The sequence below is a fragment of the Cervus elaphus genome, chromosome 19 (genome assembly GCF_910594005.1).
Source record: "Cervus elaphus chromosome 19, mCerEla1.1, whole genome shotgun sequence".
NCBI lineage: Eukaryota > Metazoa > Chordata > Mammalia > Artiodactyla > Cervidae > Cervus > Cervus elaphus.
The window spans coordinates 67,387,441-67,406,146 of record NC_057833.1 but is presented as its reverse complement, the minus strand read 5'-3'; the positions used below and the strand labels follow the sequence as shown (position 1 = coordinate 67,406,146).

At 44.5% G+C, this 18,706-nt stretch overlaps 1 protein-coding gene across 2 annotated transcripts in view; it reads right to left on the bottom strand.

Moving 5' to 3' along the window:
* The window catches only part of ERG (ETS transcription factor ERG), a 315,726-nt gene that overhangs the window by 181,191 nt on the left and 115,829 nt on the right, over positions 1–18,706 (bottom strand). The window lies entirely within an intron of this gene.

Genomic DNA, 18,706 nt, shown 5'->3' with positions numbered 1-18,706 from the left:
TGAGGGCTTCCTCATTGACTCAGATGGTAAAGAATTTGCCTGCAATGCAGGAAACCCAGGTTCAATCCCTGGGTTGGGACGATCCCCTGGAGAAGGAAATGGCAACCCACTCCAGTCTTCTTGCCTGGAGAATCCCATGGACGGAGGAGCCTGGCGGGCTGCAGTCCAAGGGGTTGCAAGGAGTCAAACACGACTGAGTGACTAACACTAAAGGAAGTGAGGGGATAAGCCACTCCATGGGGGCAGACCCTTGCAGACTGTAGGAGCAGCATCTGCAAAGGCCCTGGGGTAGGCGCATGCCTGGGATGCTCAAGAAACACCCGGGAAGCCAGTGTGGCTGGAGTGGAGGGAACCAAAGGTCAGGCCCTAGAAGACAAGGTCAGAGGGTGCAGCGGCTCGTGGACCTGCATGAAGACGGGGGCCTTTACTCTCAGGCAGACACCAGGGCTGCAGCCACGGAATGACTTGGTCCATGGAGTGTTTCAACAGGTCACTTTAGCTGCCTGGAGGACAGACCCAGGGCAGGTCAGAGCAGAGGAAGAGACTGACCGGAAGGACAGTCAAGTCACGGTCCAGGCACAAGATGACGGCGACCCAAACCGGCAACAGAGAAGCAGTCCTGTCCTGGCTTTCCAGGGTTCAGACGACAGGACTCGTGGAGCAGACACAGTGAAAAGGAGTGCTGGAACTAAACCCCACACTCCCAATGTGGTCTCCCCGTGGCAGAAGAGAGAGGCGATTTTACGTTTCCTTTCCCAGGGTATCTGATTCTCACAGACACTGAGACCCTTTCGCCGAGCCAGCCAGCATGATGAAAATGATTACACGAGGGACACAGCCCACGTGGGCGAGGGCACGAGCATCTCTAACCGAATGCGCCCACGAGCCACAGCCTCCTCTCTTTGCATCCTTCCTCCGCCCTCCCTCTTTCTGAAACTCCCATTGTTAACTTCCCCTCCTGGGTCTGGTCTCAGGTTTCCCAGATTCGTTATCAGCTCCCGGCTTCACTTAATCTCCTTGTGGTCAGCTCATGATTACCCTCCTGGTCCCTTGAAACCTCTCATCTCCTTACTAACCAAGAGGCTGGGTGCCCCCTCTTCCTTCTTCACCCCGATTCCAGACACCAAGCATTGCTGGAGAAACCATGCAACTATATTGGATGGGTCGACCACAAATTCTATAACTTTTTAAAGTTCATTTGGAAATTTACTACTGCTCCTTAACTTTTTTTTCATTTCTAATTCATTTCCTACATCATACCCAACATAGCTATTGAACGCCTTCTATTTGTCTGCATTGTTCTCAATTGCTCAGTCATGTCCATCTCTTTGCAACACTTTGAACTGTAGCCCGCCAGGCTCCTCTCTGACCATGGGATTTCCCAGGCAAGAATACTGAAGTGGGTTGCCATTCTCTTCTCCAGGAGATCTAACCAACCCAGGGATCAAACCCACGTCTCCTGTTTCTCCTGCATTGCAGGTGGATATTTTACCCACTGAGCCAGCAGGGAAGCCCTCTATTTTTCTCTCAACCCAAACCTAGGGGCTTCCCTGCTAGCTCAGCTGGCGAAGAATCTGCCTGCAATGCAGGAGACCTGGGTTCGATCCCTGGGTTTGGAAGATCCCCTGGAGAAGGGAAAGGCTACCCACTCCCGTATTCTGGCCTGGAGAATTCCATGGACTGTATAGTCCATGGTGTTGCAAAGAGTCAGACACGACTGAGCGACTTTCACTTCACTAACCCAAACCTGCCCTCAGGTCACTCAGAGATGATCCTGCTTTTTTATTTTGTTGAGAAGAATGAAGCCACATAAAGTAAGTGCTTTCATTAAGAGGCTCTCACTCTCAGGGCTTCTCAGGAGCTTCACCCATCTCCTCCCCCTTTTTCCCTGACTCAGAGAAAAAAAAATCTCCCTTGTGCCTTTCCCAATATAACCCCTCCTTCTGTACCCTTGAAATGGACCTGCCAAGGTTTGGTAGCTTGCAGTCTTATTGGCTGTCTATTCCTTTTTGTATCTTCCATCTTTCTTTCTGCGATGGATACTTTCTCTGTGCAAGAGAAATTTATTCTATCCTAAAACAAATAATCCAAAGCATCTCTTGATTCCACTTAAGCCAACATTCAATATCTCACTTTCCCTTGTTTCAACAAAAGCTAATTAAGCCAGGAAGGCGCTATGGTTCTCAGACACAAAGACAAACATGATGGGATTCTGGCCTTCGCCCCTGTATTTCTCAAAAGAAAGAAGAGTCAGCACTCCTTGCCGTTCTGCCCGCTTTCTCTGTACTTACTTGTGAGATAACTGTGGGTGAGCTCCACCGAGAGATCTTCTGTGGGGTAACCAAACCCATTCCCAAGGGGGAATCTCCCTCCTCATCCGTGTTCGAAACCCTCCAGCTCTGAGCTGTCTCAGCTCCATTCCACTTCCTGCCCAGCAGCTCCAATCAACCCTTGCAAGCCAAAGGTCAGAAACCAAATTCTCCAAAGTTCTCCTCCCCTGTCTCTTCCATCCAACTCCATTCTTCTTTCCTCATGAACCTTCCCATCCCTAGAAATGGCCTCCCTGTCTCCTGGGCCTCCAGGTCCAGCCTCTAGTCATCCTTAACTCCTCCCTTCGCTTTTCTGGTGGTTCAGACAGTAAAGAATCTGCCTGAAATGCAGGAGACCCAGTTTCAATCCATGGGTCAGGAAGACTCCCCTGGAGAAGGAAACGGCAACCCACCCCAGTATTCGTGCCTGGAGAATCTCATGGACAGAGGAGCCTGGCTGGGTACAGTCCATGGCGTTGCAAAAGAGTTGGGCATGACTCAGCGACTAAATAACAACAAGCTCTGCACGAAACACCTCATCACCAACACCCAACTCCATCCTCCATGCCCACATCTTGTCCCTTAATCACCAAAGCCTTTCTCTACTCCAGATGTGAGTGGCAACCCTCCTGCTTAAAACTCCATAGAAGTTTTAACTTTTTTCCTGTTACCCATCCACACATATTAGAACTAGCTTCCCTGGTAGCTCAGTCGGTAAAGAATCTGCCTGCAGTTCTGGAGACCTGGGTTCAATCCCTGGGTCAGGAAGATCCCCTGGAGAAGGAGATGGCAACCCACTCCAGTATTCTTGCCTGGAGAATCCCACGGACAGAGGAGCCTGGCGGACTACAGTCCACGGGGTTTCAAGAGTCGGACACGACTGAGCGACTAAAGAGACAGAGAGATGCTATGTTTAGCCCTCCTTCACTTACACAGAAGTGCTCTGATTACAGGCGCTCTGTGCTGGTTCCTTTTCCACCCACCACACACCCACGAGCATAGGGGCCGTCCAAAGCATCCTCCAGTCTTGGCTTTACATGTCCTTCCTTACTCCGGTAGGCCCGTGTGATAGCATCTCAGTCACCGCTTACTATGCAGCCCATCTTTGCCACCATCACAATAGTGTGATACAAGCTCATTTTAAGGCGTTGGGCACAAGTGCCCACACCCCCAAGAGAACACGTTTCCTTTTCTGTTATACAGTGGTCAAGCTCTACTCCAGGCCCAAGGCCTTTTTCCTCCTAATCTATGTGTCCTCATCAAAAGAAACACAATCAACAGGAAGCTAGAGGGGGTGGCGCTGAGACACAGCCTGGTCCAGCCCACAGCCCACAGCCGCCAGAGAGATGCTGGGAAGATGTTCATCCCTGGCCTCGACTTCCAGAAACCACTGCACGTTACTGGGGAAACTTCAGAGTGGACAGGGCAGAATGCCAAGGTCAAGTTACCCGCTGACCTTGGTTATGTCTCCTTGTCAAGCTCCCTCCCTCAGCTGGACATTTCTTCAGAATAAGAAAGGTGTTCAGGTTAGGGACTTCTCTAGCAGCCCAGTGTTTAAGACTCCATGCTTCTACTGCAAAGGGGGCATAGGTTTGATCCCTGGTCAGGGGGGAGGAGGAGGAGGAGGCGCTCAGTCCTGTCCGACTCTTTGTGACCCCATGGACTGTAGCCCACCAGGCTCCTCTGTCCATGAGACTTCCCAGGCAAGAATACTGGAGCGGGTCGCCATTCCCTTCTCCAGGGGATCTTCCTGACCAGGGGATGCAACCCAGGTCTCCTGCACTGCAGATAGATTCTTCACCGTTTGAGCCACAGGGAAGCCCCTTTGGCAGGGAAACTAAGATCCAATTCGCCATGCAGTGCAGCCAAAAAGAATTAAAAGAAAAAAAAGAGTGTCCAGATCAATCCAAACACTCCTCAGTGCCAAGCAAAATGAATCGATGATCATTTATTTCTTGTTTGCACGGCCACTGAAGTGGTTCTCAACCTAGCTGACAAGCATTAGGAATAATACTCCTCTCCTAAGCCTCGAAGGGGATTGCACCTGTCTGCCCGGGGTCTGCCTGTTTGGAGAACTGGTTTTCGTCATTTCCGTTGAGTTGGGAGTATGAGAGCTATGATGTGAGAAGGAAGAATCTAACAGAGACCCAGGGCATCTCCCATCTGCTTGGTCGAGTCTGTGCTGGATAACCTGCAAGCCAGTTCACACAGTTAAGTGAAGAGAGGTGGATTTTCTGCCACCTTCTTGACCCCAAATGTCCTGATTTGGATTTAACGTCCAGCTTCCGTTGTAGGTGACCATGGGTTTATTCTTGCTAAAATATTTGGAAGTGAGTTAGTGATGGAAGAGGGTACCCACAGCAGGACCAGCCTGGCTGACCCTGGGTACGTGTTTGCAAGTGACGTTTACAGACCCCATTCTCAATGCATTAAAATGAAGAGAGTATCAAACTTTTTTTTTAAAAAAAAAGGAAGGCCTCTGGAAGTGATTCTCCTAAGAGCACACAAGAAAGAAGGCAAGGAGAGCAGGGAGCACTTAGCTCTGAAAAGGCAGCAGCCAGGCCCCAGTCGACACCTGCCCTTAGGACCAAAATACCATTCAGATGATACTGGCTCATGAATGTTTTTCGTTTTGCTTTGTTTTATGTACTTTGTGGAAACTGATTTGCCTTCCACAGGTGAAAACTGGTGACTCAGACAGTAAAGAATCTGCTTGCAATGCAGGAGACCCAGGTTTGATTTCTGGGTCAGAAAGATACTCCGGGGAAGGGAATGACAACCCACTCCAGTATTCTTGCCTGGAGAATTCCATGGACAGAGGAGCCTGGCGGGTTATACAGTCCAGGGGGTTGAAAAGAGTCGGACATGCCTGAGCAACTAAGTATACAGCACGTCACCATCTATGGCTACAAAAGTTAAGACAAGACAGCACCCTCGGCCGGTTCGGGAACACTCTTGGCCCCTGAAATAGTAATACTTCCATGAATCTAATAGGTGAGGAACAGCCGAACACCAGAACCTTTGCTGCCCCAGCTAGCATCTTCTGTAAAACTGCACCATCGTTATTTAATTTGAGGCAATATTTAAATTGTAAGATATAATCACATGCAATAAAAAGTACAAAATGCATAAAACATAACATAATCCTTTCCTCCCTGTCTAATTTAACACATAGATGCTAAGCAGAAAAGTAGCTAAAATACCAAAAATTACATAAGCATCACTGTTTTGCATCAAAAAGACTTTGGTGAGATGTATGATGATAATTTGAGTGCCCCCCTGGTGGCTCAGATGGTAAAAAATCTGCCTTCCATTCAGGACCCAAGTTCGACCCCTGGGTCAGGAAGATCCCCTGGAGAAGGAAATGGCAACCCACTCCAGTATTCTTGCCTGGAGAAATCCCATGGACAGAGGAGCCTGGTGGGCTACAGCCCATGGGTAGCAAAGAGTCAGAAACTATCACTTTCATTGAGCAATTATCACTTTCACTCTAAACAATGATATTTTTCTCTAAAAAAAAGTTACCATAACATTCTCAGGTCCTCCTTTAGCCCCATAAGGTCTAAAAAAGGGAAAGAGCCACAGAGACACAAATCTCACCTCTTAGCAACTCAGCGAAAGCAAAAACTAGCAAAAGATGCCCCTCCTGTCTCCCTCTGCAACCTTTGATTATCTGAGTCAGGAACAGCGCCCGCCCCAAGAACCAGGCTTTGGACTCAAGCAACAAAGAGACTTATGATTGCTTATTTTAAAAATTGTGAAGACACAATTTCCTGGTGGGCCAGTGGTTAAGATTTCACCTTCCAATGTGGGGTGGTGTAGGTTTGCTCCCTTGTCAGGAAGCTAAAACGCCACATTCCTCACAGCCAAAAAAAAAAAAAGACAGAAACAATATTCTAACAAATTCATAAAGACTAAAAATGGTCCACATCAAAAACATCTTAAAAAATAAAAATTGTGGCACCATACATAAATTGATAGTTATTCATTATCCATTTAATTTTTAAAATTATGTTAAAAAAAAATAAAGCCTCTTAAACCAATACAGGCAACCATTATGAGATCCTCCAATGCTTCCCCTGAACAGGGACCATCTTCTGGTGGCTTGGAAAGAAAAGAATCCACCTACAACGTAGAAGATCCAGGTTCGATCCCTGGGTGAGGAAGATCCCCTGGAGAAGGGAATGGCTACCCACTCCAGTGTTCTGGCCTGGAGAACTCCATGGACAGAGGAGCCTGGCCAGCTATAGTCCAAACTGTTGCAAAGAGTCAGACATGACTGAATACGCACCACAAACAGGGACCATTCTCCTATGACTTTTTTAAAGGGAGACTAAGTGATAATTTTTAAAAACTCTACATACCTTGACTTTTGGGTAGTATTTTCTGTTATCGTTTACAACAGTTGTGTGTAAACTTCTGGAAGCACATTAGAATTACCTGGAGGCATTTTTTTTAAACAATATACAAGCCAATCTGTTATCAATTAAATTAGAATCTCCGGCGAGTGAGGACAAGACACAGGCATTTTTTAATGCCCCCTGGATGATTCGTAGGTATCTCAGGTTGTCAACCAATGTGTTAAAAGCATCATGCGCCAGCTGCTTAGAGGATTAAAGAAGCTCTCAATTAAGATGGCGCTCTGTTGCACATCCTGACACCACCCAACTGTGCAGACAACACAGGGGCGTATCCAAGCAGCTAGTTTAGCCACTCCACAAAAATCTACAACTGGAAGTGTCTATCTAGGAAAGCTCAGGCTCTCCTAGCCTAGGTGTCCAACCTGCTTTTCTGTGATCTGCCGTCAGGGAGGTCTCTCTCGGGACTTTCCTAGTGACTCAGTCGTAAGGAATCCATCTGCCAGTGCAAGAGACGCAGGTTCTATCTCTGCTCCGGGAAGGTCTCACGTCCCACATAGCAGCCAAGCTTGCAGGTCACAACTATCGAGCCTATGCTCCAGACCCCGGGAACCACAAGCACTGAACTCACGTGCTGCAACTGTGCGTCGGGGCCGCGTGCGTCGGGGCCGCGCTCCACAATAAGGAAAGCCATGGGGATGAGAAGCCCAAGCATCTCAACAAGAGAGTGGCCTCGCTCACCGCAGCCAGAGAAAAGACCACGTGGCAATGAAGACCCAGCACAGCCAAAGTAAGTAAAATGTAAAAAAGAATCTCTCTCTCACACACACACACAGTACAGCACAGTGGAGGGTCTGCTGGGAATCGTTTCACACTCACAACTTCTTTAGCTGCATAACAGGACCATGTCACGGGAGATGATGTTGGCAAAACAAAGGCTAGTTTGTATGCATGTATTTATTTGCGTGGAAAAAAGAAAGAATTGAGACACAACACGCCAGCAATAACCTTTGCTCATATGGGGTGTCTCAACCTGGGTTTCTTAGAAGGTTTATCCTGATGCTAACCCCAAGAGCTGCTTCTTCGTTTGAGAGATGCAAACCCAGGCAGGTGAGAGTGAGGGTGAGGGAGGCAAGGAGGGAGGCCTGGGGAGCAAGCCCGCACGCTGCCGCTCCAGGACAAGCCACAGATGGAGAGGCGGCTCTCTACGGAGACCCGCAGACGCCTTCCACAAGGCCGCAGAAGCCTCGCCTCACCGCAGCCCATGGGAGGCACGGAGAAGAGGGACCTCAGCTGCCCGTGTTATTCCTGAGTCCTCTGGGTCACTGATCAGAATTCACCCTGTGCGCTGGGTGATGCCGTCCAGCCCCAGAGGTGACCGCTCCCAGAGTCAGATGCTAAGGCTGGTGCGGGGCGCCTCATCCAAGGGCAGATGTGGCAAGAGAATCCGCAAGCCCTCCTGTCTGGTTGGCGGCCACGGGCAGGAAAGCTGGGACGTGTGGGGCAGGTGAGCGGCAGGCCCGGGCAGGGGAAGCCAGAGGAGCTGGTCAGGGACTCGGCGGCGGAGGCGGGCGAGGAGCCGAGGGTCTGGGAGACAGGGGGCGGGGAGACCACGGAGGTCCTCACCCTCAAACTCTGCTCCACGGCTGCCGTGTGAGTGGCGGACTCCCAGAATTGAGCAGAGACCGTAACTACCGCTGGCCACAGACGGGCCGATGGAAGTGGGGCTCAATCTCGCACAAGGCTTGGGGCACAAGAAATAGGAGGCAGATGAATCAGCAAGGGCAGCCAGCCAGGAGCAACAGAACACTAACAGTTTGATGAAGCAGGCTAGACAATCTCGAGACATACCTCTGTATACATAATTCAGGAAGAAACGGCACATTTTCACACCTGCTATGTTAAAGTGAGTTATTCAATACACAGCATTTATGTTTTTAAAAAGCTATCTTATATATCTAAAAAATCCAAATTGATGAGAGGTGTAAATATTAAAAACTAAGCCATAAAGAAAGAAAATTTTCAAAGATACATATTTGCATAATTTAGCATGGTACAGCCTCTGTCATGGTGAACTAAGAGTCCATAAAGGAAAATACTGATAGACTAAGCTACATTTAAAATAAAGATACTCTATATGTTCAAAAAAGAATCTAAGCAAAATTAAAAAGCAAATAGTTTGTTCATTCTCAATGACAAAAAATATATATATTCGTTGTAAAAAAAAAAAAAAGAAAGAAAAATTTCAACCATCTGGAGAAAACATTTGAACTACCTTTGAACAGAATTTTAACATCCTTAACATAAAATAAAAAACCTTCCCACTTTCCTCTGTTTTTTAATAAATGTTCATTGGCTGGCTATAGCATACTAAGTACTGTGTCTCACACTGGCAAGACATTTTTGACAAACTGCATAAAACATATTCAAGACTACATGGAAAAATGGGCAAATAATATGAAAAAAGTATGAATAGCTAATAAACTTTTTGGAAAAATTAATATTCAAGGAAGTGCAAATAAAATGACATATCCACTTTTTGCCATTTACACTGTCCAGTCAGAAACATATAACAATAAATATTGGCAAGCACTGGGGGAAAAAAGTACCCACACACTGATGCATGCTTAAGTTGGTACAAGTCTTCAATTGGAAACTTGGAAATTCACATAAAATATTAGAATTTTGCCTATTTTTTAACTTAGCAAGTCCACTTCTATGATTATAACTTTAAAAAGTTGCCACAGGTCGAAGCAAAGATTATTCAACACAGCACATGTTATAGCCAAAATTTGAAGTCACCTAAAAATGCATCAATAAATATTTAGTTCAAAATTCATGGAATATATATAGGACGCAATTCCATAAGGTCACTAAACAGTGTTCAGGACATGGGAAAACATCAACGTAATATTTATCGATGATACAAGGGCAGTTTCCAAAATGTTTACCAAATGTTCCTTTTTGGCAAAAATAATTATATGTCATTTTGTTCATGAAAGCATAGACTGGAACGATGTCCATCAAAGCACTGATTGTAGGTATCTGAGTCGGTGAGGTTTTACATAATTTTTTAAATTTTTGTTAAGTTGTTCACAATGACATATAGAGCTTTTTCATTAGAGAAAAGAACAAAAAGACATTTATTTTGTAGTCATAGAAGGAGACAGAGGGAAAAAGTCACAGAGAGAGAGAGGAATGTGAAATGACGGACCTGCAGCTCCTCTGTGACTCCGTCAGTTTTCCACAGCACTCTGTGGGCACAGGAGAACTCGCTAAGTCTTTGATAATGTCATTTTCCTCCTAGATACCCAAAGAGACTACACTTCCCAGCACCCCTTGCAGTCAGTACGGTCATGTGACTGAATTCTGGCCAATGGGAAGTGGGTGGAAGCCATGATGGTCTATGAAACACTTGTATACTCCAGTTACCCATTCTTTTTCCCACCCAGTGGCTGAGAATGGAAAGGCTTCTGAACACATGGAGAACAGCAAAATCCAGGCAGAGGCTGAGCGGGAAGGAGACTGGATTCCTGAGTCACTGCCTACAAGAAAGACACCGGGAGAACCACCACACCAGGAACCCCTGCCTTGAACTGGGTGAAAAATAAACTTATTTTGTTGGACCCCTGAAATTCGGTGGTTCGTCAGAGCTATTAGTGGGCTTCCCCTGTGGTAAAGAATCCACCATCTGCCAGTGCAGGAGACATGGGTTTGATCCCTGCATTGGGAAGATCCCCTGGAGAAGGGGATGGCAACCCACTCCACTATTCTTGCCTGGAAAATCCCATGGACAGCGGAGCCAGACCGGCTACAGTCCACAGGGTTGCAAAAGAGCTGGACGTGACTTAGTGACTAAACAACCACAAAGAGATTTTAGTCTTCCCTGATTAACCGTGAAGTAGCCCCTCACTCCTAGCCAGCACCCCAGCAGAGCAGCCCACTTAGAGCAACTTGGAATTAAGGGATCTTCCTGTATCTGCCCCAGGACCCCACCCCATACTTCATGAGACTCTGCACTTAGACACTCACAAACACATGTATTCAGCCACTTAAAGCTACAGGTGCTCATGAAAAGAAAGTTCTGTTGCTGTGACCTGGTACCCATGATATCATCAATGACATTCCTTAGAGTGCCAAGAAAAGTGTTAACTCTCTCCACTAACTACAAGAAAATGAGAAATTCGGGACTTTATTTTTAGTTGCTAACATATGCATTTCTGAAAACTTAATTTAAAACCAAAAGAAATATTTCCATATTGAATTTCAATAGTGCAATATGCTGTTTGAGAATAAAATTAAAAGATCCGGTACATAAAGAGCTGCAAAGTTATATAATCCTCACTGTTTTTCACTGTGATGTGCGCCTCCAGGTTGCAAGTTATAAGTGGATTAAGCAAGACTTTGTGCCATGTGCTAGTAAGAGACATCTCCCAGATTTCTAGGGCTGCTCTGGGGGTTTTAGGGATCTATGAACATCAAAGAGCAAAGATTTATTATCTGAAGAAGAAGCTAATATATTTAAAAACAAGACGGGTTAAATCTTGAACACCTTAGAAGTCTTGGGGCTTCAACTAACCAGACCAACAGAGTGAACAGAGCTTTTTTACATCTCTTCAAGGTGCAGATTAAAGCCTAACCACACAGGGAAAGCAGTATGTGTTGTGGATAAATTTCCCTTGTTTCCTCAGAGGACTCTCAGAATGTTCTAAAGTATGTCTTTGGAGTGACTGTTCCGTAAAGACGCACACCTCCACACCGTCTGCATATTTACCTTTGTTCTCTGCGCGTAAAGATACAGAAATAACTGAAATTGGGGAGACGTACGCGGTTTTCCTTGTGTGTCAGCAACTGAATGAAATTTTTTAAAATCCTCTCTGACTTGGAAGTATTTTATTGTTTAACATATGCTATGGGCAACTGGCATTTTATATTTAATTTTACCACTTTTTCTTTTAACTGGAACAGGACATTAAGTTCTTGGCAGAACTTAAGACTTTGGGGCTCAGACTTTCAGCAGAGGTCCTCATTCTAAAGGTAGGGACCAGACTACCGAGGTAGAACATGTTTAAGAGTTGCCCTAAACCTGGTCTGGCAAACTCAGCCCAGCATTGATTTCAAGGGCACAGGAGAAGGAAGGAGACGAAGGGGAAAATGGGCAAGTTAGATGTGACAAGAGGGGGCTAACCACACCACTCTCCTCCCACTCTGAAGTTTCTCACCCTGAAACAGGTCAGAACAGTGGGGGGCAAACAAACCTAAGACTGAACTGGTGATTGAAGACTTCCCTGGTGGTCCAGTGGGTTAAGAATCCCCCTGCCAATGCAGGGGTCGTGGGTTTGATCCGGGAAGATCCCACACGCCTTGGAGCAACTAAGCCCGTGCATCACAGCTATTTAGCCCCTGCTCCAGAGCCCAGGAGCCACAACTACTGAGTCCGTGTGCTGCAACTACTGAAGCCTGAGCACCCTAGAGCCCATGCTCCACAAAGAGAAGCCCCCACCATGAGAAGCCCCCACGTCACACCGAGAGACGAGCCCCCGCTCGCCCCAACTAGAGAAAGCCCGCACACCACAACAAAGACCCAGTGCAATCAAATTTAAGTAAATAAATAGTTTTTAAAAGAAAATAATTAACTGGGTTTCTGAGCACATGAAAATAAAACTGTACATTAATTTTAAGTGACCATAAACAACTCTCGATGGAGCTGAGATGCTGTTTGAGAGATGAAGAAGACATTCGGTCTTAAGCAGACGTGAAGTCGTGAGGAAAGTAAGGTTTTAGGTGCACTTTACTAAGTCCAGCTCATTCAGTAAAACAGTTACGTACATGTATGCTGGCAGTCCATGAAATGAGGACAACTTTGTAAAATTCATGTTGGTACCAGTTTTAAATTTCAGTCTTCCAGAAAGGGTAAATCACAATCCTGTTGGGTCCCATGAGGCATTCTATTTTACTAAACGCATTAAAAACTTCTCGTCCAAAGGAAAAGATTACCGCGAGTGTGCTTCAAACAAGACATCATTTTCCATCCCTCTCCAACTCCTCAAACGGTAAATAGTGATGGCATGGAAATACAAGTGCTGTTTAATGTCACCCCCGCATTCCACAGCCCGGAATAGCTGCTTCTTTGGGAGCTTTCTTTCCATCCTGTATCAATAAAGAAAGTGGCTTTAAGTCACCCAAAAGGAAGACGTGAAGAAACCTGCCGGGTATACTTACCACACACAGAGGTGACAAAAATTGCACTGCAAGATGAAGGGGAAAATAAACAACTCCAAGGAATAAACTAAAAACATGAAGACACATTTAAAAAGAAATGAGGTCATGATGGCAGAATTTGTAAACAGTTGAACCATCAATACCAGGAAAGGTGTGAAATGGACAAGGGCGTTCATCAACATGGAAGGGAGCATGTAAAATAACATTAAAGGAAGGCACTGACCAGATAATCATAATGTAAAGACAATAAGAGAGTCAAGAAGGACAAGTGAGATCAAGATTCAGTCTCCTTTGGGGATACGGGACAAACTGAAGAAGTGTCACATGGAGGAACGCTGTCTATTGAGCCCCACAGTGGAGAGCAAGCTTTGCCCAGCATTGAAGCCACAGACTCTCCTGCTTGAGGAAGCCTAGAAGGAGCCTAGTGTGGACATATCCCAAGTAGAACAGGAAACCCATGAGAGTACCCTCCCTCAGTTTTTTCCGGTCCAAAAATCCCCAAATCTGATAGAAGAAAAAGGTTGGAGCAGAAGCATGGCTGAAGCATGGGTGGAGTTCCCTTCTGGTGACCCACATGTGAGAGGACCTTTCTTTTCTTTTTAATTGAAGAATAGCTGAGTCACAATATCATGTTAATTTCAGATATACAGCACAGTGATTTAACTATATATATAGTGTGTGTATATATGTGTCTATATATATACACACAAACATATAGATATATTCTTTTTCCTATTCATTTCCCTTATAGGTTATTACAAATTGTTGAATATAATTCCCTGTGCTATACAGTAGGTCTTTGTTGGTTATCTATTTTATATATGTGTATATATGCTCAGTCGCTCAGCCATGTCCCACTCTTTGCAATCCCATGGCTCCTCTCTCCATGGGATTTTCCCAGCAAGAATACTGGAGTGGGTTGCCATTTTTTCCTCCAGGGGATCTGCCCCATCCAGGGATCAAACCTATATTGGCAGGCGGATTCTTTACCACTAAGCCACCTGGAAAGCCCATTTTATATATAGCAGTAAATATATGTTAATTCCAAACTTCTAATTTATCCCTCCCCTCTTTCCCCTTTGATAGCCGTAAATTTGTTTTCTACATCTGTGAGTCTATTTCTGTTTTGTAAGTAAATTCATTTGCATCTTTTTTTTTTTTTTTAGATTTCACATGTAAGTGATATCATATGATATTTGTCATCTGATTTACTTCACCTCCTATGATAACCTCTAGGCCTATCCATGTTGCTGCAAATGTCATTATTTTAATCTTTTTTATAGCTGAGTAGTATCTCATTATGTGTATCTCGTATCTTCTTTATCCGTTTATCTGTGATGGACATTTAGCTCCTTTCCATGTCTTACTTATTGTAGATGGTGCTGCTGTGAATGCATCTTTATGTATTAGTTTTCTCTGGATGCATATCCAGGAGTGGGACTGGGGTTGCTGGATCATATGGCAACTCTAGTTTTCATTTTTTAAGGAACCTCCATAATGTTCTCCATAGTGGCTGTACCAATTTACATTCCCACCAACAGTGTAGGAAGGTTCCCTTTTCTCCACACAGGAGGGGACTTTCTGCTTTCTAGCACCATATCTGATAGGAAATCAATTCTCTCTCCCTGAATCTCATGTCATTTCAAGCACTAAAGATCACAGTTGGCCAACCCAGGCCAAAGGTAGCATTCAAATAAAGCCCCACTACTGGACTTAAATGCTGTGGGGGGGGGGGGGGGGGCAAGCATTGATGGAATGACCAACATGATTTGGGTATTTAGACCTGAAATCTGAGGAACCAATAAAGCCTTAACCAAAAGCTGAAAGAGAAATTTACTGTGAATTCTGAATTGTAACTGAAGAGGCAGACAATATAGCAAATAGAGTTAAAAAAAAAAAAAATGTATATCCAGAGGTCTAAAACCAAGAAACATCCAAACAGTAGCATCAATAATCTAAAAGGATTTTTTTTTAAGGATTCTGATTTTCCATCACAGTGGTACTGGATAAATGGTGGAAATTCTCAACAGTGAAGGGCCCCAATCTAAGTAGTAAGGACAAGAGGCTAACCCTGTTGGGGAAATTGTAGTTCATGGGAAAAACAGTTGTCTGTAGTATTGATGTGATGTTACTTTCTCATATGATCATGGTTTAAAGGATTATCTTGGTAAAATATATACTGGTTAGATGTGTAAATGCTCGTATCATTAGCACACATTAAATGATTTTATACATAGTTTCCAGGGGTGGGTTAAGAGTGGTTTGTGAAGCAACTGGAAGCAAATGGTGGCCCAGAGCCTCTCTAGGGAAGACTTGGTGATAAGGGTCTCTCATAAAGACAGTGAGGGAGAGAGACTGTATAACGATTAATGTTATACATTCACTGCATAGAAAAACATTGTCCAGAATTATGAATTAATTAACAGCCTAGAATTCTTTTTTTCATGCTTATGAACTATACAATGAAGGACTGCAATGCATTTTGCATAGCTTGCATTTCTTTAAAATTGCTGCTTTCTAAAATTCTCTTGTTCTCACATTTTGTTGGGGAACCCAACTACTGATCAGTAGAGTTTCACCCAAGAAATAGCAATCGTTGGACATTTCTGAATTTTTCCATATTGACTTCTTTCTTGTTACATCTATCCTTGATTTTGAAGGGTTGCTTATGCTTGTGTCAATGCAAGCAATCAGTCCCCAGTCATTGTGTATCGCATCATGATACTTATTGTACAACAAAGCCTGAGTTTCTACCAACTGTAAACCCCTAGTTAGGTGTCTCCCTCCTAATCCAGTCATCTATACCATGGCCTTTTCTCTCTTCACACTCAGCAGATTCATAAGGTTATCTGCCTTTAGTGATTTCACTTTCTTACAGTATGAAATGATGAAGGTTGATAAAAGGAGAGATTACATTTTAAAAAAATAAATAATAAAAAACAGGAAAGCAAAGCTAAAAGAAACAGCAGCTCTGATTTATTTCTCTGTGAGACTCTCAGGTCTCCTTAAGTGTTTTTCTGTTCTGGCTCTCCAAATCCAGCCTAAGCGAAAATGAAGAGGTATGGTAGATGCTCTTACCCATATGCACAGTTCCCAAAGACCCCAGGAGGGTAAAGACCAAAAAGAAGCAAAACTAAAAGAAGATAAAACAGGGAAGCTGGGTTCGATCCCTGGTTTGGGAAGATCCCTTGGAGAAGGGAATGGCTACCCACTCCAGGATTCTTGCCTGGAGCACCCCAGGGACAGAGGAGAGCCTGGTGGGCTACAGTCCATGGGGTCGCAAAAAGTCGGACACAACTGAGCAACTTTCACGCACTCACTCACTTTGTCAGCAAGGGCACTTTCTATTCAGCAGAAGACAGTCCTACAGATGGTAAATTTGCAACCCCTTCTTAATAAAGGACAGAGTAACAATGTCCAGCAAACAATGTCCCTGTTGGGCTGTTCCCAGGAGGTGGCTACTTGCTGTTCTTGTCTCTGCAGACGCCCCTGACAGCCCCAGAGGCGGGCCCCTCAGGTCTCCCTTCACGAGAGAGCCCAGCATTCACCTGAACCGAGCCTCCAGATGCTCACAGCCCCTCCGCCTCGTCTCAGACTCATAACGGAACCCAGCAGGGCGCAAGCACCTGGCCACTTCTGCCCGTCGCTGGACCACTCCAGAGGCACCGTCTGCTCCAGGGCTCCCCGCTGGCCGGTCGGAAGGTCCCATCTGCATCTGGCTGCAGCTATCCCTGCCAACGCCTGCAGCATCCTGGTCGTATCCTTCACGGGAGGACCCCTCCCCCGCAAATAATCCTCCTGCATTCCTAATTCTGCTCCAACATCTGCTTCCCAGGGAACCCAACTAACGCAGCGCTCCAAAAACCAGTGCTGTGCTAGTGCGAAGTGACCTTCCACACTCCAGTCTGAAGATCAACGCTCCAGAAATTAAAACGGCTGCAAACTAGATACCGCACATACAACGGACAGACAACAAGGTTCTTCTGTATAGCGCAGGGAACTATATCCAGTCTCGTGGGATAAATGATAATGGAAAAGAACACGAAAAAAAATGTACATACAAGTGAATCACTTTGCTGGACAGCAGAAATTAACACAACACTGTAAATCAACTATACGCCGATTTTAAAAAAGTTATTTCATACCAAAAAACTGAATTTCATGCAATTCCAATTAACCATGTTATTGGGCCATATCAAAGGGAATAAATAGGCATCTAAACTTTAACTGTCGGTGAGTGAACCAAGGATTGAAATGTCTTTATTGTCATGATGACACAAAATAATTAGGACTGTATATAGCACGCTACTATTTATATTTGGGGGTAAATCTAAATAATTTTATGTGATGCAAAAATAACAGCAGATACTTAATCATTCAAGTGATTTATATCATATCAATCAAAAGGTTTTTTTAAGATATATACATTTTAATGAGTGTGTTTTAGGAGAAAAAACCTGGCAGGATATTATGCGAAGTGAAATCAATCAGACAGACAAAGACAAATACTGTGTAATTTCACTTAAATGTGGACTCTAAAAAAAGCCAACTCATAGAAATTGAGAGTGAAGTGGTGGTTGCCAGGGGCTCAGTTCAGTTCAGTTCAGTTCAGTCGCTCAGTCGTGTCCAACTCTTTGCGACCCCATGTATCACAGCATGCCAGGCCTCCCTGTCCATCACAAACTCCCGGAGTTTACTCAGACTCATGCCCATCAAGTCGGTGATGCCATCTGGCCATCTCATCCTCTGTTGTCCCCTTCTCCTCCTGCCCCCAATCCCTCCCAGCATCAGGGTCTTTTCCAGTGAGTCAACTCTTCGCATGAGGTGGCCAGGGGCTCAGGGTAAAGGAAATGGGAAGATGTTGGGCAAAGAGTATAAATTTCCAGTCACAAGATGAAGAAATTCTAGGATTGAACGGACAGCATGACTGTAGTTAACAATCCTGTATTGTATACTGGAAGGTTCCTAAGATCTGAAATGTTCTCATTCCAAAGGGAAAAAAAGAAAAGATAATTATGTGAGGTGATGGAGACACTATCTCACCCTACTATAGCCATCACTTCACAACATACATGGAGCAAATCCTCACCTTATAACCTTAAACAATGTCACATACCAACTCAACCTCAATAAAGCTGGGGAGAAAAACCAGCACACAAAAACCTCGTGTCATTTTGTTCTTATAGCCACAGCTCTTCACCAGGCATGCCTTATGTCATCTAAGGTGTTTTCTTTTGTCTTGTTTTTATTAATTATCAGTGCATTTCGACAGCCCCCTGTCGAAATTTGCAAAATAAATGTGCAAAAATGACTATAAGCTTTTTAAAAAATGACTGTAAATCTGATAAACTTAAGTAGCAACAGAGCACTGCTCTAATTAAAAAAAAAAAATTTGAAGTGTAGTTGATTTACAAGAGTGTTAGTTTCAAGTATACAACAAAGTGGTTCAGTTACACAGATTTTCTTTAGGTTCTTTTCCATCAAAGGTTATTACAAAATATTGAATATAGCTCCCTGCGCTATACAGCAAATCTTTGTGGTTTTTTAAATTTTTTTCTAATTTCACTTTTGAGGAATAAACTGAAGGGGCTTTTCAGTCCTTTTACTGAATATGTGTGAATTTTCCATCCCTAAACAGCAAGGAGTAAGAACAACAGCACGCTGTTTAAATTATTCAAAAGAGAAAAATATCTTCTCTCTTTGGGTCTGTTTTCTTTCTTGATGCTTTTGTTCATGGCTAATATTGCCTTTCAGTTCAGTTCAGTCGCTCAGTCGTGTCCGACTCTTTGCAACCCCATGGACTGCAGCATGCCAGGC